The 19422-nt window shown below is 44.8% G+C and overlaps 3 non-coding genes and 33 pseudogenes across 3 annotated transcripts; all 36 read left to right on the forward strand.

The window, feature by feature from the left end:
* Positions 1 to 2114: 2114 nt before the first annotated feature.
* LOC148857072 (5S ribosomal RNA) lies at positions 2115 to 2232 on the forward strand (annotated as a pseudogene).
* A 359-nt stretch (positions 2233 to 2591) lies between these two features.
* LOC148857073 (5S ribosomal RNA) lies at positions 2592 to 2710 on the forward strand. Its single transcript, XR_016097905.1, has one exon. It is a non-coding gene; the product is annotated as a 5S ribosomal RNA (ribosomal RNA).
* A 359-nt stretch (positions 2711 to 3069) lies between these two features.
* Positions 3070 to 3187, forward strand: LOC148857074 (5S ribosomal RNA; annotated as a pseudogene).
* Positions 3188 to 3546: 359 nt separating this feature from the next.
* Positions 3547 to 3665, forward strand: LOC148857075 (5S ribosomal RNA; annotated as a pseudogene).
* A 359-nt stretch (positions 3666 to 4024) lies between these two features.
* LOC148857076 (5S ribosomal RNA) lies at positions 4025 to 4142 on the forward strand (annotated as a pseudogene).
* Positions 4143 to 4501: 359 nt separating this feature from the next.
* LOC148857077 (5S ribosomal RNA) lies at positions 4502 to 4620 on the forward strand (annotated as a pseudogene).
* An 835-nt stretch (positions 4621 to 5455) lies between these two features.
* On the forward strand, positions 5456 to 5574 carry LOC148857078 (5S ribosomal RNA; annotated as a pseudogene).
* Positions 5575 to 5932: 358 nt separating this feature from the next.
* Positions 5933 to 6051, forward strand: LOC148857079 (5S ribosomal RNA; annotated as a pseudogene).
* Positions 6052 to 6410: 359 nt separating this feature from the next.
* On the forward strand, positions 6411 to 6528 carry LOC148857080 (5S ribosomal RNA; annotated as a pseudogene).
* Positions 6529 to 6887: 359 nt separating this feature from the next.
* Positions 6888 to 7006, forward strand: LOC148857081 (5S ribosomal RNA; annotated as a pseudogene).
* Positions 7007 to 7365: 359 nt separating this feature from the next.
* Positions 7366 to 7484, forward strand: LOC148857082 (5S ribosomal RNA; annotated as a pseudogene).
* Positions 7485 to 7843: 359 nt separating this feature from the next.
* Positions 7844 to 7961, forward strand: LOC148857083 (5S ribosomal RNA; annotated as a pseudogene).
* A 358-nt stretch (positions 7962 to 8319) lies between these two features.
* On the forward strand, positions 8320 to 8437 carry LOC148857084 (5S ribosomal RNA; annotated as a pseudogene).
* Positions 8438 to 8796: 359 nt separating this feature from the next.
* Positions 8797 to 8915, forward strand: LOC148857085 (5S ribosomal RNA; annotated as a pseudogene).
* A 359-nt stretch (positions 8916 to 9274) lies between these two features.
* Positions 9275 to 9392, forward strand: LOC148857086 (5S ribosomal RNA; annotated as a pseudogene).
* Positions 9393 to 9751: 359 nt separating this feature from the next.
* Positions 9752 to 9870, forward strand: LOC148857087 (5S ribosomal RNA; annotated as a pseudogene).
* Positions 9871 to 10229: 359 nt separating this feature from the next.
* On the forward strand, positions 10230 to 10347 carry LOC148857088 (5S ribosomal RNA; annotated as a pseudogene).
* Positions 10348 to 10705: 358 nt separating this feature from the next.
* LOC148857089 (5S ribosomal RNA) lies at positions 10706 to 10824 on the forward strand. Its single transcript, XR_016097637.1, has one exon. It is a non-coding gene; the product is annotated as a 5S ribosomal RNA (ribosomal RNA).
* A 359-nt stretch (positions 10825 to 11183) lies between these two features.
* Positions 11184 to 11300, forward strand: LOC148857090 (5S ribosomal RNA; annotated as a pseudogene).
* Positions 11301 to 11659: 359 nt separating this feature from the next.
* On the forward strand, positions 11660 to 11777 carry LOC148857091 (5S ribosomal RNA; annotated as a pseudogene).
* Positions 11778 to 12136: 359 nt separating this feature from the next.
* LOC148857092 (5S ribosomal RNA) lies at positions 12137 to 12255 on the forward strand. The gene has a single exon (XR_016097906.1). It is a non-coding gene; the product is annotated as a 5S ribosomal RNA (ribosomal RNA).
* A 359-nt stretch (positions 12256 to 12614) lies between these two features.
* On the forward strand, positions 12615 to 12732 carry LOC148857093 (5S ribosomal RNA; annotated as a pseudogene).
* A 359-nt stretch (positions 12733 to 13091) lies between these two features.
* On the forward strand, positions 13092 to 13209 carry LOC148857094 (5S ribosomal RNA; annotated as a pseudogene).
* Positions 13210 to 13567: 358 nt separating this feature from the next.
* LOC148857095 (5S ribosomal RNA) lies at positions 13568 to 13685 on the forward strand (annotated as a pseudogene).
* Positions 13686 to 14044: 359 nt separating this feature from the next.
* On the forward strand, positions 14045 to 14163 carry LOC148857096 (5S ribosomal RNA; annotated as a pseudogene).
* Positions 14164 to 14522: 359 nt separating this feature from the next.
* LOC148857097 (5S ribosomal RNA) lies at positions 14523 to 14640 on the forward strand (annotated as a pseudogene).
* A 359-nt stretch (positions 14641 to 14999) lies between these two features.
* LOC148857098 (5S ribosomal RNA) lies at positions 15000 to 15118 on the forward strand (annotated as a pseudogene).
* Positions 15119 to 15477: 359 nt separating this feature from the next.
* Positions 15478 to 15595, forward strand: LOC148857099 (5S ribosomal RNA; annotated as a pseudogene).
* Positions 15596 to 15954: 359 nt separating this feature from the next.
* On the forward strand, positions 15955 to 16073 carry LOC148857100 (5S ribosomal RNA; annotated as a pseudogene).
* Positions 16074 to 16432: 359 nt separating this feature from the next.
* On the forward strand, positions 16433 to 16550 carry LOC148857101 (5S ribosomal RNA; annotated as a pseudogene).
* Positions 16551 to 16909: 359 nt separating this feature from the next.
* On the forward strand, positions 16910 to 17027 carry LOC148857102 (5S ribosomal RNA; annotated as a pseudogene).
* Positions 17028 to 17385: 358 nt separating this feature from the next.
* On the forward strand, positions 17386 to 17503 carry LOC148857103 (5S ribosomal RNA; annotated as a pseudogene).
* A 359-nt stretch (positions 17504 to 17862) lies between these two features.
* On the forward strand, positions 17863 to 17981 carry LOC148857104 (5S ribosomal RNA; annotated as a pseudogene).
* A 359-nt stretch (positions 17982 to 18340) lies between these two features.
* LOC148857105 (5S ribosomal RNA) lies at positions 18341 to 18458 on the forward strand (annotated as a pseudogene).
* Positions 18459 to 18817: 359 nt separating this feature from the next.
* LOC148857106 (5S ribosomal RNA) lies at positions 18818 to 18936 on the forward strand (annotated as a pseudogene).
* A 359-nt stretch (positions 18937 to 19295) lies between these two features.
* Positions 19296 to 19413, forward strand: LOC148857107 (5S ribosomal RNA; annotated as a pseudogene).
* The last annotated feature ends 9 nt before the right edge of the window (positions 19414 to 19422 follow it).

Raw genomic sequence — 19422 nt, forward strand, 5'->3', positions numbered from 1 at the left:
TCTCTAAATCCTCGGCAACGGCGCCAAAAACTTGATGTGTGGATCATTGTGACACTAGCAAGTGCACTAGCCGTTCAAGTAATAAAGTAGTGAGTGAAGTATCGTTCCCACGAGGATTTAGGAAACAATTACCAATACTAAATTGAACATTTCTTATCTGATCAACAAATAAATCAAAACTCTAATGAAAGCTAAGAAATCCTAAATTAAAATCTATCTAAATCATTGGTCCAATTGCCTTCAATTCAGGTTAGAAGAGTAAGCAGTAAATGTCAATCTCAGAATTCAGCAATCTATCAATTTGGATCATTCGAATGAATCATGATTGAGCCTTGGTTTGGTGAAACCCCAAGGTCATGAACAGCCTCTCTCAAGCGCATGTTCATCCTATGCATGAGTGACGGTTCTTCTATCTCTAGCAAGAATCTAATCCTCATGCATGCATTTCTTCAAACACTTCTAAGGCATCAATTCAAATCTGAATTGATCACCAACTGAATTGTGCAAGTTATCTCTAACCTTGCACTCAATTCAGTTCTTGAATAGTAGATCTGAATTCCTAGAGTCTCTCTCAAGCACTCTAGGAATTCCAAGCTGTAGATTAATTCGCCCAATCTGAAAATTGCAGATCTGAATTCTCTTTCAAGCAATTCAGATCTTGCAATCTCAGATCTGAGAATTCAGATCTGAGTTTTGAAGGTTAGTTGGCCGAATTAATCTACAATCACACCCTTATTCAAGAAACTTCAAATACAATGCATGACCATTTGAATGAATCAAAAAGAATTAGATTGCTGAACTGAAATTTTACAAGCTGAAATACATCAAGGAAGAATGGAAACAAGGAGAAAGAAGAAAGAACATATAACTAAGAAACTGAATTCAAATCAAAAGAGAATGAAACTACAAATGATTTATTACAGAAGATCTTTGAATCACAAACTCTCAATTCGAACTCACCTTCTTCTTCTAACTTGCTTGTCTTGAACTTCCTTCAGCCCTTCTTCTTCTTCTTCCTTGCGCCTAGCCTTCTTCTCTTCTCTTCTCTCAAGGTGGCCGAACCTCTAAGAGTGGGAGAGCCTTCCTCTCAAGCAATTGAACAACTTTCTCCCCTCCTAGAGGCCTCCTTATATAGTTTTTCAAGGGGGCTCTTGCCCCTTCTTGAAGCCTCTAGAATGGGGTGTATTACACCCCTCATGAACCTTCTAGAGTGCTCCCTCCTTCTCTTCAAGAAACTCCTAGAAGTTGCCGCCCCTAGCTCCCTTTGGGCTGCTATTTGGGCTACAACTTAGCTTGCTTTTGAGCTCATGTGGGCTACACTCTAGGCTGTTATTTGGGCTAAAAATGGGCCTTCCTTGCTGGGCCGAATTCTCCTCATAGCTAGGCTTCTTCCCTTGGATTTTCCAAAGAGTTTCACTTGCTCTTCTTGGGCCGAATGAAATTCTCTTGCTCTCATGGCTGGGCCGGGCTGAACTTGATAAATTTTTGGGTTTTCTTTTCTTGCTTTTGCCTTCTTTTTGTTGATTTGGCTCCCCCTGAAATCTTTCTTGCAATCAAGCTAAAATACGGCAAAAATTTAATTAAACCATTATAAAATTTCATGCAAAAACCTCATAAAATATAGATAAATTGTAAGTTCATCAATCATACCAGCACTAATACACCAGATCCCATCAGAACTCCGAATTTAAGCATGCTTGGGCGAGAGTAGTACTAGGATTGGTGAACTCCTAGGAAGTCCTCGTGTTGCACCCCAATTTTATTAATATTTTATTTCTGATATACTATTTGCAAATACCATATGTCATTTCGGCGAGACAACTGGAAACAACGCGCCGGATACTCGGAGCATTTGCGGTTCGATCGTCATTATTGAATATGAACGGTGCAAAACCGGGCTTTGGGTGTTCGTCGTGCATTGTGGGCCCCACGATAGTATTGCATCTATCCGGGGCTGCGGCAGATCTGGAAATGAATTACTCCGCTCACGTGGGAGCTTGTGCACGTGTACCAAGGGAGGAAAGTTGCATACACCATTTTTTCAAGTCTGAAAGAATTAATGGAGGGGAGCAAAATAGTGAGTCCATAAAGATTTAAGCATGCAGGAAGAAAATGGGTGCGATCATACCAGCACTAATGCATCGGATCCCATTTGAACTTCGAAGTTAAGCGTTCTTGGCGAGAGAAGTACTAAGATTGGTGACCTCCTAGGAAGTCCTCGTGTTGCACCCCAATTTTATTAATATTTTATTTTTGATATACTATTTGCAAATTCCATATGTCGTTTCGGCGATACAACTAGAAACAACGCGCCGGATACTCGGACCATTTGCGGCACGATCATCATTACTGAATGGGAACGGTGCACAACCGGGCTTTTGGCATTCGTCGTGCATTGTGGGCCCCGCGATATTATTGCATCTATCCAGGGCTGCGGCAGATCTACAAAGGAATAACTCCACTCACGTGGAAGCTTGTGCACGGTTACCAAGGGAGGAAAGTTGCATACACCGTTTTTTCAAGTCTGAAATAATTAATCGAGGGGAACAAGATAGTGAGTGCATAAGGATTTAAGCGAGCAAAAAGCAAACGGGTGCGATCATACCAGCACTAATGCACCGGATCCCATCAGAACTCCGAATTTAAGCATGCTTGGGCAAGAGTAGTACTAGGATGGGTGACCTCCTGGGAAGTCCTCGTGTTGCACCCCAATTTTATTAATATTTTATTTTTGATATACTATTTGCAAATTCCATATGTCATTTCGGCGAGACAACTGGAAACAACGCGCCGGATACTCGGACCATTTGCGGCACAATCGTCATTACTAAATGGGAACGGTGCAAAACCGGGCTTTTAGAATTCGTCGTGCATTGTGGGCCCTGCGATATTATTGCATCTATCCGGGGCTGCGGCAGATCTGGAAAGGAAGAACTCCGCTCACGTGGGAGCTTGTGCACGGTTACAATGGGAGGAAAGTTGCATACACCGTTTTTTCAAGTCTGAAAGAATTAATGGAGGGCAGCAAGATAGTAAGTGCACAAAGAATTAAGCGAGCAAGAAGAAAATGGGTGCGATCATACCAGCACTAAAGCATCGGATCCCATTTGAACTCCGAAGTTAAGCGTTCTTGGCGAGAGTAGTACTAAGATTGGTGACCTCCAAGGAAGTCCTCGTGTTGTACCCCAATTTTATTAATATTTTATTTTTGATATACTATTTGCAAATTCCATATGTCGTTTCGGCGAGACAACTAGAAACAACACGCCGGATACTCGGACCATTTGCGGCACGATCGTCATTACTGATTGGGAACGGTGCAAAATTGGGCTTTTGGCATTCGTCGTGCATTGTGGGCCCCGAGATATTATTGCATCTATCCGGGGCTGCGGCAGATCTGGAAAGGAATAACTCCGCTCATGTGGGAGCTTGTGCACGGTTACCAAGGGAGGAAAGTTGCATACACCATTTTTTCAAGTCTGAAAGAATTAATGGAGGGGAGCAAGATAGTGAGTGCATAAAGATTTAAGCGAGCAAGAAGCAAACAGGTGCGATCATACCAGCACTAATACACCAGATCCCATCAGAACTCCGAAGTTAAGCGTGCTTGCGCGAGAGTAGTACTAGGATTGGTGAACTCCAAGGAAGTCCTCGTGTTGCACCCCAATTTTATTAATATTTTATTTTTGATATACTATTTTCAAATTCCATATGTCATTTCGGCGAGACAACTGGAAACAACGCGCCGGATACTCGGAGCATTTACGGTTCGATCGTCATTACTGAATGGGAACGGTGCAAAACTGGGATTTGGGCGTTCGTCATGGATTGTGAGCCCCGCGATATTATTGCATCTATCCGGGGCTGCGGCAGATTTGGAAATGAATAACTCCGCTCACGTGGGAGCTTGTGCACGGGTACCAAGGGAGGAAAGTTGCATACACCGTTTTTTCAAGTCTTAAAGAATTAATGGAGGGGAGCAAAATAGTGAGTGCATAACGATTTAAGCGAGCAAAAAGAAAATGGGTGCGATCATACAAGCACTAATGCATTGGATCCCATTTGAACTCCGAAGTTAAGCGTTCTTGGCGAGCGTAGTACTAAGATTGGTGACCTACTACGAAGTCCTCGTGTTGCACCCCAATTTTATTAATATTTTATTTTTGATATACTATTTGCAAATTCCATATGTCGTTTCGGCGAAACAACTGGAAACAAAGCGCCGGATACTCGGAGCATTTGCGGTTCGATCGTCATTATTGAATGGGAACGGTGCAAAACCGGGCTTTGGGTGTTCGTCGTGCATTGTGGGCCCCGCGATACTGTTGCATCTATCCGGGGCTGCGGCAGATCTGGAAATGAATAACTCCGCTCACGTGGGAGCTTGTGCACGGGTACCAAGGGAGGAAAGTTGCATACACCGTTTTTTCAAGTCTGAATGAATTAATGGAGGGGAGCATGATAGTGAGTGCATAAAGATTTAAGCGAGGAAGAAGCAATCGGGTGCGATCATACCAGCACTAATACACCAGATCCCATCAGAACTCCGAAGTTAAGCGTGCTTGGGCGAGAGTAGTACTAGGATTGGTGAACTCCTAGGAAGTCCTCGTGGTGCACCCCAATTTTATTAATATTTTATTTTTGATATACTATTTCCAAATTCCATATGTCGTTTCGGCGAGACAACTGGAAACAACGCGCCGGATACTCGGAGCATTTGCGGTTCGATCGTCATTATTGAATGGGAACGGTGCAAAACCGGGCTTTGGGTGTTCGTCGTGCATTGTGGGCCCCGCGATAGTATTGCATCTATCCGGGGCTGCGGCAGATCTGGAAATGAATAACTCCGCTCACGTGGGAGCTTGTGCACGGGTACCAAGGGAGGAAAGTTACATACACCATTTTTTCAAGTCTGAAAGAATTAATGGAGGGGAGCAAAATAGTGAGTGCATAAAGATTTAAGCATGCAGGAAGAAAATGGGTGCGATCATACCAGCACTAATGCATCGGAACCCATTTGAACTTCGAAGTAAGCGTTCTTGGCGAGAGAAGTACTAAGATTGGTGACCTCCTAGGAAGTCTTCGTGTTGCACCCCAATTTTGTTAATATTTTATTTTTGATATACTATTTGCAAATTCCATATGTCATTCCAGCGATACAGCAAGAAACAACGCGCCGGATACTCGGACCATTTGCGGCACGATCGTCATTACTGAATGGGAACGGTGCAAAACCGGGCTTTTGGCATTCGTCGTGCATTGTGGGCCCCACGATATTATTGCATCTATCCGGGGCTGCGGCAGATCTGGAAAGGAATAACTCCGCTCATGTGGGAGCTTGTGCACGGTTACGAAGGGAGGAAAGTTGCATACACCATTTTTTCAAGTCTGAAAGAATTAATGGAGGGGAGCAAGATAGTGAGTGCATATAGATTTAAGCGAGCAAGAAGCAAACAGGTGCGATCATACCAGCACTAATACACCGGATCCCATCAGAACTCCGAAGTTAAGCGTGCTTGGGCGAGAGTAGTACTAGGATTGGTGAACTCCTAGGAAGTCCTCGTGTTGCACCCAATTTTATTAATATTTTATTTTTGATATACTATTTTCAAATTCCATATGTCGTTTCGGCGAGACAACTGGAAACAACGCGCCGGATACTCGGAGCATTTACGGTTCGATCGTCATTACTGAATGGGAACGGTGCAAAACTGGGATTTGGGCGTTCGTCATGGATTGTGAGCCCCGCGATATTATTGCATCTATCCGGGGCTGCGGCAGATTTGGAAATGAATAACTCCGCTCATGTGGGAGCTTGTGCACGGTTACCAAGGGAGGAAAGTTGCATACACCGTTTTTTCAAGTCTGAATGAATTAATGGAGGGGAGCAAGATAGTGAGTGCATAAAGATTTAAGCGAGGAAGAAGCAATCGTGTGCGATCATACCAGCACTAATACACCAAATCCCATCAGAACTCCGAAGTTAAGCGTGCTTGGGCGAGAGTAGTACTAGGATTGGTGAACTCCTAGGAAGTCCTCGTGGTGCACCCCAATTTTATTAATATTTTATTTTTGATATACTATTTGCAAATTCCATATGTCGTTTCGGCGAGACAACTGGAAACAACGCGCCGGATACTCGGAGCAGTTGCGGTTCGATCGTCATTATTGAATGGGAACGGTGCAAAACCGGGCTTTGGGTGTTCGTCGTGCAGTGTGGGCCCCGCGATAGTATTGCATCTATCCGGGGCTGCGGCAGATCTGGAAAGGAATAACTCCGCTCACGTGGTTGCTTGTGCACGGGTACCAAGGGAGGAAAGTTACATACACCATTTTTTCAAGTCTGAAAGAATTAATGGAGGGGAGCAAAATAGTGAGTGCATAAAGATTTAAGCATGCAGGAAGAAAATGGGTGCGATCATACCAGCACTAATGCATCGGAACCCATTTGAACTTCGAAGTTAAGCGTTCTTGGCGAGAGAAGTACTAAGATTGGTGACCTCCTAGGAAGTCCTCGTGTTGCACCCCAATTTTGTTAATATTTTATTTTTGATATACTATTTGCAAATTCCATATGTCATTCCAGCGATACAACTAGAAACAACGCGCCGGATACTCGGACCATTTGCGGCACGATCGTCATTACTGAATGGGAACGATGCAAAACCGGGCTTTTGGCATTCGTCGTGCATTGTGGGCCCCGCGATATTATTGCATCTATCCGGGGCTGCGGCAGATCTACAAAGGAATAACTCCGCTCACGTGTGAGCTTGTGCACGGTTACCAAGGGAGGAAAGTTGCATACACCGTTTTTTCAAGTCTGAAATAATTAATCGAGGGGAACAAGATAGTGAGTGCATAAGGATTTAAGCGAGCAAAGAGCAAATGGGTGCGATCATACCAGCACTAATGCACCGGATCCCATCAGAACTCCGAATTTAAGCATGCTTGGGCAAAAGTAGTACTAGGATGGGTGACCTCCTGGGAAGTCCTCGTGTTGCACCCCAATTTTATTAATATTTTATTTTTGATATACTATTTGCAAATTCCATATGTCGTTTCGGCGAGACAACTAGAAACAACACGCCGGATACTCGGACCATTTGCAGCACGATCGTCATTAATGAATGGGAACGGTGCAAAACCGGGCTTTTGGCATTCGTCGTGCATTGTGGGCCCCGCGATATTATTGCATCTATCCGGGGCTGCGGCAGATCTACAAAGGAAGAACTCCGCTCACGTGGGAGCTTGTGCACGGTTACCAAGGGAGGAAAGTTGCATACACCATTTTTTCAAGTCTGAAAGAATTAATGGAGGGGAGCAAGATAGTGAGTGCATAAAGAATTAAGCGAGCAAGAAGCAAACAGGTGCGATCATACCAGCACTAATACACCGGAACCCATCAGAACTCCGAAGTTAAGCGTGCTTGGGCGAGAGTAGTACTAGGATTGGTGAACTCCTAGGAAGTCCTCCTGTTGCACCCCAATTTTATTAATATTTTATTTTTGATATAATATTTTCAAATTCCATATGTCGTTTCGGCGAGACAACTGGAAACAACGCGCCGGATACTCGGAGCATTTACGGTTCGATCGTCATTACTGAATGGGAACGGTGCAAAACTGGGATTTGGGAGTTCGTCATGGATTGTGGGCCCCGCGATATTGTTGCATCTATCCGGGGCTGCGGCAGATCTGGAAATGAATAACTCCGCTCACGTGGGAGCTTGTGCACGGGTACAAAGGGAGGAAAGTTGCATACACCATTTTTTCAAGTCTGAAAGAATTAATGGCGGGGAGCAAAATAGTGAGTGCATAAAGATTTATGCGAGCAAAAAGAAAATGGGTGCGATCATACAAGCACTAATGCATCGGATCCCATTTGAACTCCGAAGTTAAGCGTTCTTGGCGAGAGTAGTACTAAGATTGGTGACCTCCTAGGAAGTCCTCGTGTTGCACCCCAATTTTATTAATATTTTATTTTTGATATACTATTTGCAAATTCCATATGTCGTTTCGGCGAGACAACTGGAAACAACGCGCCGGATACTCGGACCATTTGCGGTTCGATCGTCTTTATTGAATGGGAACGGTGCAAATCGGGCTTTGGGTGTTCGACGTGCATTGTGGGCCCCGCGATAGTATTGCATCTATCCGGGGCTGCGGCAGATCTGGAAATAAATAACTCCGCTCACGTGGGAGCTTGTGCACGGGTACCTAGGGAGGAAAGTTGCATACACCGTTTTTTCAAGTCGGAAAGAATTAATGGAGGGGAGCAAAATAGTGAGTGCATAAAGATTTAAGCATGCAGGAAGAAAATGGGTGCGATCATACCAGCACTAAAGCATCGGATCCCATTTGAACTCCGAAGTTAAGCGTTCTTGGCGAGAGTAGTACTAAGATTGGTGACCTCCAAGGAAGTCCTCGTGTTGTACCCCAATTTTATTAATATTTTATTTTTGATATACTATTTGCAAATTCCATATGTCGTTTCGGCGAGACAACTAGAAACAACACGCCGGATACTCGGACCATTTGCGGCACCATCGTCATTACTGAATGGGAACGGTGCAAAATCGGGCTTTTGGCATTCGTCGTGCATTGTGGGCCCCGCGATATTATTGCATCTATCCGGGGCTGCGGCAGATCTGGAAAGGAATAACTCCGCTCACGTGGGAGCTTGTGCACGGTTACCAAGGGAGGAAAGTTGCATACACCATTTTTTCAAGTCTGAAAGAATTAATGGAGTGGAGCAAGATAGTGAGTGCATAAAGATTTAAGCGAGCAAGAAGCAAACAGGTGCGATCATACCAGCACTAATACACCGGATCCCATCAGAACTCCGAAGTTAAGCGTGCTTGGGCGAGAGTAGTACTAGGATAGGTGAACTCCTAGGAAGTCCTCGTGTTGCACCCCAATTTTATTAATATTTTATTTTTGATATACTATTTTCAAATTCCATATGTCGTTTCGGCGAGACAACTGGAAACAACGCGCCGGATACTCGGAGCATTTACGGTTCGATCGTCATTACTGAATGGGAACGGTGCAAAACTGGGATTTGGGCGTTCGTCATGGATTGTGGGCCCCGCGATATTATTGCATCTATCCGGGGCTGCGGCAGATCTGGAAATGAATAACTCCGCTCACGTGGGAGCTTGTGCACGGGTACCAAGGGAGGAAAGTTGCATACACCGTTTTTTCAAGTCTGAAAGAATTAATGGAGGGGAGCAAAATAGTGAGTGCATAAAGATTTAAGCGAGCAAAAAGAAAATGGGTGCGATCATACAAGCACTAATGCATCGGATCCCATTTGAACTCCGAAGTTAAGCGTTCTTGGCGAGAGTAGTACTAAGATTGGTGACCTCCTAGGAAGTCCTCGTGTTGCACCCCAATTTTATTAATATTTTATTTTTGATATACTATTTGCAAATTCCATATGTCGTTTCGGCGAAACAACTGGAAACAACGCGCCGGATACTCGGACCATTTGCGGTTCGATCGTCATTATTGAATGGGAACGGTGCAAAACCGGGCTTTGGGTGTTCTTCATGCATTGTGGGCCCCGCGATACTGTTGCATCTATCCAGGGCTGCGGCAGATCTGGAAATGAATAACTCCGCTCATGTGGGAGCTTGTGCACGGGTACCAAGGGAGGAAAGTTGCATACACCGTTTTTTCAAGTCTGAATGAATTAATGGAGGGGAGCAATATAGTGAGTGCATAAAGATTTAAGCGAGCAAGAAGCAATCGGGTGCGATCATACCAGCACTAATACACCAGATCCCATCAGAACTCCGAAGTTAAGTGTGCTTGGGCGAGAGTAGTACTAGGATTGGTGAACTCCTTGGAAGTCCTCATGTTGCACCCCAATTTTATTAATATTTTATTTTTGATATACTATTTGCAAATTCCATATGTCGTTTCGGCGAGACAACTGGAAACAACGCGCCGGATACTCGGAGCATTTGCGGTTCGATCGTCATTACTGAATGGGAACGGTGCAAAACCGGGCTTTGGGAGTTCGTCGTGCATTGTGGGCCCCGCGATAGTATTGCATCTATCCGGGGCTGCGGCAGATCTGGAAATGAATAACTCCGCTCACGTGGGAGCTTGTGCACGGGTACCAAGGGAGGAAAGTTGCATACACCATTTTTTCAAGTCTGAAAGAATTAATGGCGGGGAGCAAAATAGTGAGTGCATAAAGATTTATGCGTGCAAGAAGAAAATGGGTGCGATCATACCAGCACTAATGCATCGGATCCCATTTGAACTCCGAAGTTAAGCGTTCTTGGCGAGAGTAGTACTAAGATTGGTGACCTCCTAGGAAGTCCTCGTGTTGCACCCCAATTTTATTAAAATTTATTTTTGATATACTATTTGCAAATTTCATATGTCGTTTCGGCGAGACAACTAGAAACAACACGCCGGATACTCGGACCATTTGCGGCACGATTGTCATTACTGAATGGGAACGGTGCAAAACCGGGCTTTTGGCATTCGTCGTGCATTGTGGGCCTCGCGATATTATTGCGTCTATCCGGGGCTGCGGCAGATCTACAAAGGAATAACTCCGCTCACGTGGAATCTTGTGCACCGGTTCCAAGGGAGGAAAGTTGCATACACCGTTTTTTCAAGTCTGAAATAATTGATAGAGGGGAACAAGATAGTGAGTGCATAAAGATTTAAGCAAGCAAAAAGCAAACGGGTGCGATCATACCAGCACTAATGCACCGGATCCCATCAGAACTCCGAAGTTAAGCATGCTTGGGCAAGAGTAGTACTAGGATGGGTGACCTCCTAGGAAGTCCTCGTGTTGCACCCCAATTTTATTAATATTTTGTTTTTGATATACTATTTGCAAATTCCATATGTCGTTTCGGCGAGACAACTAGAAACAACGCGCCGCATACTCATACCATTTGCGGCACGATCGTCATAACTAAATGGGAACGGTGCAAAACCGGGCTTTTGGCATTCGTCGTGCATTGTGGGCCCCGCGATATTATTGCATCTATCCGGGGCTGCGGCAGATCTAGAAAAGAATAACTCCGCTCACGTGGAAGCTTGTGCACGGTTACCAAGGGAGGAAAGTTGCATACACCGTTTTTTCAAGTCTAAAAGAATTAATGGAGGGCAGCAAGATAGTGAGTGCACAAAGATTTAAGCGAGTAAGAAGAAAACGGGTGCGATCATACCAGCACTAATGCCTCGGATCCCATCAGAACTCCGAAGTTAAGCGTTCTTGCGAGAGTAGTACTAAGATTGGTGACCTCCAAGGAAGTCCTCGTGTTGCACCCCAATTTTATTAATATTTTATTTTTGATATACTATTTGCAAATTCCATATGTCATTTCGGCGAGACAACTAGAAACAACACGCCGGATACTCGGACCATTTGCGGCACAATCGTCATTACTGAATGGGAACGGTGCAAAACCGGGCTTTTGGCGTTCGTCGTGCATTGTGGGCCCCGTGATATTATTGCATCTATCCGGGGCTGCGGCAGATCTGGAAAGGAATAACTCCGCTCACGTGGGAGCTTGTGCACGGTTACAAAGGGAGGAAAGTTGCATACACCGTTTTTTCAAGTCTGAAAGAATTAATGGAGTGCAGCAAGATAGTGAGTGCACAAAGATTTAAGCATGCAGAAAGAAAATGGGTGCGATCATACCAGCACTAATGCATCGGAACCCATTCGAACTTCGAAGTTAAGCGTTCTTGGCGAGAGAAGTACTAAGATTGGTGACCTCCTAGGAAGTCCTCGTGTTGCACCCCAATTTTATTAATATTTTATTTTTGATATACTATTTGCAAATTCCATATGTCGTTCCAGCGATACAACTAGAAACAACGCGCCAGATACTCGGACCATTTGCGGCACGATCGTCATTACTGAATGGGAACGGTGCAAAACCGGGCTTTTGGCATTCGTCGTGCATTGTGGGCCCCGCGATACTATTGCATCTATCCAGGGCTGCGGCAGATCTTCAAAGGAATAACTCCGCTCACGTGGAAGCTTGTGCACGGTTACCAAGGGAGGAAAGTTGCGTACACCATTTTTTCAAGTCTGAAATAATTAATTGAGGGGAACAAGATAGTGAGTGCATAAAGATTTAAGTGAGCAAAAAGCAAACGGGTGCGATCATACCAGCACTAATGCACCGGATCCCATCAGAACTCCGAATTTAAGCATGCTTGGGCAAGAGTAGTACTAGGATGGGTGACCTCCTGGGAAGTCCTCGTGTTGCACCCCAATTTTATTAATATTTTATTTTTGATATACTATTTGCAAATTCCATATGTCGTTTCGGCGAGACAACTGGAAACAACGCACCGGATACTCGGACCATTTGCGGCACGATCGTCATTACTAAATGAGAACGGTGCAAAACCGGGCTTTTAGCATTCGTCGTGCATTGTGGGCCCCGTGATAGTATTGCATCTATCCGGGGCTGCGGCAGATCTGGAAATGAAGAACTCCGCTCACGTGGGAGCTTGTGCACGGTTACAATGGGAGGAAAGTTGCATACACCGTTTTTTCAAGTCTGAAAGAATTAATGGAGGGCAGCAAGATAGTGAGTGCACAAAGATTTAAGCGAGCAAGAAGAAAATGGGTGCGATCATACCAGCACTAAAGCATCGGATCCCATTTGAACTCCGAAGTTAAGCGTTCTTGGCGAGAGTAGTACTAAGATTGGTGACCTCCAAGGAAGTCCTCGTGTTGTACCCCAATTTTATTAATATTTTATTTTTGATATACTATTTGCAAATTCCATATGTCGTTTCGGCGAGACAACTAGAAACAACACGCCAGATACTCGGACCATTTGCAGCACGATCGTCATTACTGAATGGGAACGGTGCAAAACCGGGCTTTTAGCATTCGTCGTGCATTGTGGGCCCCGTGATATTATTGCATCTATCCGGGGCTGCGGCAGATCTGGAAAGGAATAACTCCGCTCACGTGGGAGCTTGTGCACGGTTACCAAGGGAGGAAAGTTGCATACACCATTTTTTCAAGTCTGAAAGAATTAATGGAGGGGAGCAAAATAGTGAGTGCATAAAGATTTAAGCGAGCAAAAAGAAAATGGGTGCGATCTTACAAGCACTAATGCACCGGATCCCATTTGAACTCCGAATTTAAGCGTTCTTGGCAAGAGTAGTACTAAGATTGGTGACCTCCAAGGAAGTCCTCGTGTTGCACCCCAATTTTATTAATATTTTATTTTTGATATACTATTTGCAAATTCCATATGTCGTTTCGACGAGACAACTAGAAACAACGCACCGGATACTCGGACCATTTGTGGCACGATCGTCATTACTAAATGGGAACGGTGCAAAACCGGGCTTTTAGCATTCGTCGTGCATTGTGGGCCCCGCGATATTTTGCATCTATCCGGGGCTGCGGCAGATCTAGAAAGGAAGAACTCCGCTCACGTGGGAGCTTGTGCACGGTTACAATGGGAGGAAAGTTTCATACACCGTTTTTTCAAGTCTGAAAGAATTAATGGAGGGCAGCAAGATAGTGAGTGCACAAAGATTTAAGCGAGCAAGAAGAAAATGGGTACGATCATACCAGCACTAAAGCATCGGATCCCATTTGAACTCCGAAGTTAAGCGTTCTTGGCGAGAGTAGTACTAAGATTGGTGACCTCCAAGGAAGTCCTCGTGTTGTACCCCAATTTTATTAATATTTTATTTTTGATATACTATTTGCAAATTCCATATGTCGTTTCGGCGAGACAACTAGAAACAACACGCCGGATACTCGGACCATTTGCGGCACGATCGTCATTACTAAATGGGAACGGTGCAAAATCGGGCTTTTGGCATTCATCGTGCATTGTGGGCCCCGCGATATTATTGCATCTATCCGGGGCTGCGGCAGATCTGGAAAGGAATAACTCCGCTCACGTGGGAGCTTGTGCACGGTTACCAAGGGAGGAAAGTTGCATACACCATTTTTTCAAGTCTGAAAGAATTAATGGAGGGGAGCAAGATAGTGAGTGCATAAAGAATTAAGCGAGCAAGAAGCAAACATGTGCGATCATACCAGCACTAATACACCGAAACCCATCAGAACTCCGAAGTTAAGCGTGCTTGGGCGAGAGTAGTACTAGGATTGGTGAACTCCTAGGAAGTCCTCGTGTTGCACCCCAATTTTATTAATATTTTATTTTTGATATAATATTTTCAAATTCCATATGTCGTTTCGGCGAGACAACTGGAAACAACGCGCCGGATACTCGGAGCATTTACGGTTCGATCGTCATTACTGAATGGGAACGGTGCAAAACAGGGATTTGGGCGTTCGTCATGGATTGTGGGCCCCGCGATATTATTGCATCTATCCGGGGCTGCGGCAGATCTGGAAATGAATAACTCCGCTCACGTGGGAGCTTGTGCACGGGTACAAAGGGAGGAAAGTTGCATACACCGTTTTTTCAAGTCTGAAAGAATTAATGGAGGGGAGCAAAATAGTGAGTGCATAAAGATTTAAGCGAGCAAAAAGAAAATGGGTGCGATCATACAAGCACTAATGCATCGGATCCCATTTGAACTCCGAAGTTAAGCGTTCTTGGCGAGAGTAGTACTAAGATTGGTGACCTCCTAGGAAGTCCTCGTGTTGCACCCCAATTTTATTAATATTTTATTTATGATATACTATTTGCAAATTCCATATGTCGTTTCGGCGAAACAACTGGAAACAACGCGCCGGATACTCAGACCATTTGCGGTTCGATCGTCATTATTGAATGGGAACGGTGCAAAACCGGGCTTTGGGTGTTCGTCGTGCATTGTGGGCCCCGCGATACTGTTGCATCTATCCGGGGCTGCGGCAGATCTGGAAATGAATAACTCCGCTCATGTGGGAGCTTGTGCACGGGTACCAAGGGAGGAAAGTTGCATACACCGTTTTTTCAAGTCTGAATGAATTAATGGAGGGGAGCAAGATAGTGAGTGCATAAAGATTTAAGCGAGCAAGAAGCAATCGGGTGCGATCATACCAGCACTAATACACCAGATCCCATCAGAACTCCGAAGTTAAGCGTGCTTGGGCGAGAGTAGTACTAGGATTGGTGAACTCCTAGGAAGTCCTCGTGTTGCACCCCAATTTTATTAATATTTTATTTTTGATATACTATTTGCAAATACCATATGTCGTTTCGGCGAGACAACTGGAAACAACGCGCCGGATACTCGGAGCATTTGCGGTTCGATCGTCATTATTGAATGGGAACGGTGCAAAACCGGGCTTTGGGTGTTCGTCGTGCATTGTGGGCCCCGCGATAGTATTGCATCTATCCGGGGCTGCGGCAGATCTGGAAATGAATAACTCCGCTCACGTGGGAGCTTGTGCACGGGTACCAAGGGAGGAAAGTTGCATACACCGTTTTTTCAAGTCTGAAAGAATTAATGGAGGGGAGCAAAATAGTGAGTGCATAAAGATTTAAGCATGCAGGAAGAAAATGGGTGCGATCATACCAGCACTAATGCATCGGAACCCATTTGAACTTCGAAGTTAAGCGTTCTTGACGAGAGAAGTACTAAGATTGGTGACCTCCTAGGAAGTCCTCGTGTTGCACCCCAATTTTATTAATATTTTATTTTTGATATACTATTTGCAAATTCCATATGTCGTTCCGGCGATACAACTAGAAACAACGCGCCGGATACTCGGACCATTTGCGGCACGATCGTCATTACTGAATGGGAACGGTGCACAACCGGGCTTTTGGCATTCATCGTGCATTGTGGGCCCCGCGATATTATTGCATCTATCCGGGGCTGCGGCAGATCTACAAAGGAATAACTCCACTCACGTGGAAGCTTGTGCACGGTTACCAAGGGAGGAAAGTTGCATACACCGTTTTTTCAAGTCTGAAATAATTAATCGAGGGGAACAAGATAGTGAGTGCATAAGGATTTAAGCGAGCAAAAAGCAAACGGGTGCGATCACACCAGCACTAATGCACCGGATCCCATCAGAACTCCGAATTTAAGCATGCTTGGGCAAGAGTAGTACTAGGATGGGTGACCTCCTGGGAAGTCCTCGTGTTGCACCCCAATTTTATTAATATTTTATTTTTGATATACTATTTGCAAATTCCATATGTCGTTTCGGCGAGACAACTGGAAACAACGCACCGGATACTCGGACCATTTGCGGCACGATCGTCATTACTAAATGAGAACGGTGCAAAACCGGGCTTTTAGCATTCGTCGTGCATTGTGGGCCCCGCGATATTATTGCATCTATCCGGGGCTGCGGCAGATCTGGAAAGGAAGAACTCCGCTCACGTGTGAGCTTGTGCACGGTTACAATGGGAGGAAAGTTGCATACACCGTTTTTTCAAGTCTGAAAGAATTAATGGAGGGCAGCAAGATAGTGAGTGCACAAAGATTTAAGCGAGCAAGAAGAAAATGGGTGCGATCATACCAGCACTAAAGCATCGGATCCCATTTGAACTCCGAAGTTAAGCGTTCTTGGCGAGAGTAGTACTAAGATTGGTGACCTCCAAGGAAGTCCTCGTGTTGTACCCCAATTTTATTAATATTTTATTTTTGATATACTATTTGCAAATTCCATATGTCGTTTCGGCGAGACAACTAGAAACAACACGCCGGATACTCGGACCATTTGCAGCACGATCGTCATTACTGAATGGGAACGGTGCAAAACCGGGCTTTTAGCATTCGTCGTGCATTGTGGGCCCCGCGATATTATTGCATCTATCCGGGGCTGCGGCAGATCTGGAAAGGAATAACTCCGCTCACGTGGGAGCTTGTGCACGGTTACCAAGGGAGGAAAGTTGCATACACCATTTTTTCAAGTCTGAAAGAATTAATGGAGGGGAGCAAAATAGTGAGTGCATAAAGATTTAAGCGAGCAAAAAGAAAATGGGTGCGATCTTACAAGCACTAATGCATCGGATCCCATTTGAACTCCGAAGTTAAGCGTTCTTGGCGAGAGTAGTACTAAGATTGGTGACCTCCAAGGAAGTCCTCGTGTTGTACCCCAATTTTATTAATATTTTATTTTTGATATACTATTTGCAAATTCCATATGTCGTTTCCAAGAGACAACTGGAAACAACGCACCGGATACTCGGACCATTTGTGGCACGATCGTCATTACTAAATGGGAACGGTGCAAAACCGGGCTTTTAGCATTCGTCGTGCATTGTGGGCCCCACGATATTTTGCATCTATCCGGGGCTGCGGCAGATCTAGAAAGGAAGAACTCCGCTCACATGGGAGCTTGTGCACGGTTACAATGGGAGGAAAGTTTCATACACCGTTTTTTCAAGTCTGAAAGAATTAATGGAGGGCAGCAAGATAGTGAGTGCACAAAGATTTAAGCGAGCAAGAAGAAAATGGGTACGATCATACCAGCACTAAAGCATCGGATCCTATTTGAACTCCGAAGTTAAGCGTTCTTGGCGAGAGTAGTACTAAGATTGGTGACCTCCAAGGAAGTCCTCGTGTTGTACCCCAATTTTATTAATATTTTATTTTTGATATACTATTTGCAAATTCCATATGTCGTTTCGGCGAGACAACTAGAAACAACACGCCGGATACTCGGACCATTTGCGGCACGATCGTCATTACTGAATGGGAACGGTGCAAAACCGGGCTTTTGGCATTCATCGTGCATTGTGGGCCCCGCGATATTATTGCATCTATCCGGGGCTGCGGCAGATCTGGAAAGGAATAACTCCGCTCACATGGGAGCTTGTGCACGGTTACCAAGGGAGGAAAGTTGCATACACCATTTTTTCAAGTCTGAAAGAATTAATGGAGGGGAGCAAGATAGTGAGTGCATAAAGAATTAAGCGAGCAAGAAGCAAACATGTGCGATCATACCAGCACTAATACACCGAAACCCATCAAAACTCCGAAGTTAAGCGTGCTTGGGCGAGAGTAGTACTAGGATTGGTGAACTCCTAGGAAGTCCTCGTGTTGCACCCCAATTTTATTAATATTTTATTTTTGATATAATATTTTCAAATTCCATATGTCGTTTCGGCGAGACAACTGGAAACAACGCGCCGGATACTCGGAGCATTTACGGTTCGATCGTCATTACTGAATGGGAACGGTGCAAAACAGGGATTTGGGCGTTCGTCATGGATTGTGGGCCCCGCGATATTATTGCATCTATCCGGGGCTGCGGCAGATCTGGAAATGAATAACTCCGCACACGTGGGAGCTTGTGCACGGGTACAAAGGGAGGAAAGTTGCATACACCGTTTTTTCAAGTCTGAAAGAATTAATGGCGGGGAGCAAAATAGTGAGTGCATAAAGATTTAAGCGAGCAAAAAGAAAATGGGTGCGATCATACAAGCACTAATGCATCGGATCCCATTTGAACTCCGAAGTTAAGCGTTCTTGGCGAGAGTAGTACTAAGATTGGTGACCTCCTAGGAAGTCCTCGTGTTGCACCCCAATTTTATTAATATTTTATTTATGATATACTATTTGCAAATTCCATATGTCGTTTCGGCGAAACAACTGGAAACAACGCGCCGGATACTCGGACCATTTGCGGTTCGATCGTCATTATTGAATGGGAACGGTGCAAAACCGGGCTTTGGGTGTTCGTCGTGCATTGTGGGCCCCGCGATACTGTTGCATCTATCCGGGGCTGCGGCAGATCTGGAAATGAATAACTCCGCTCATGTGGGAGCTTGTGCACGGGTACCAAGGGAGGAAAGTTGCATACACCGTTTTTTCAAGTCTGAATGAATTAATGGAGGGGAGCAAGATAGTGAGTGCATAAAGATTTAAGCGAGCAAGAAGCAATCGGGTGCGATCATACCAGCACTAATACACCAGATCCCATCAGAACTCCGAAGTTAAGCGTGCTTGGGCGAGAGTAGTACTAGGATTGGTGAACTCCTAGGAAGTCCTCGTGTTGCACCCCAATTTTATTAATATTTTATTTTTGATATACTATTTGCAAATACCATATGTCGTTTCGGCGAGACAACTGGAAACAACGCGCCGGATACTCGGAGCATTTGCGGTTCGATCGTCATTATTGAATGGGAACGGTGCAAAACCGGGCTTTGGGTGTTCGACGTGCATTGTGGGCCCCGCGATAGTATTGCATCTATCCGGGGCTGCGGCAGATCTGGAAATGAATAACTCCGCTCACGTGGGAGCTTGTGCACGGGTACCAAGGGAGGAAAGTTGCATACACCGTTTTTTCAAGTCTGAAAGAATTAATGGAGGGGAGAAAAATAGTGAGTGCATAAAGATTTAAGCATGCAGGAAGAAAATGGGTGCGATCATACCAGCACTAAAGCATCGGATCCCATTTGAACATCGAAGTTAAGCGTTCTTGGCGAGAGAAGTACTAAGATTGGTGACCTCCTAGGAAGTCCTCGTGTTGCACCCCAATTTTATT

The sequence above is a fragment of the Nelumbo lutea genome, chromosome 4 (assembly GCF_056320005.1).
Source record: "Nelumbo lutea isolate HS-2025 chromosome 4, American lotus-T2T, whole genome shotgun sequence".
NCBI classification, from domain to species: domain Eukaryota; kingdom Viridiplantae; phylum Streptophyta; class Magnoliopsida; order Proteales; family Nelumbonaceae; genus Nelumbo; species Nelumbo lutea.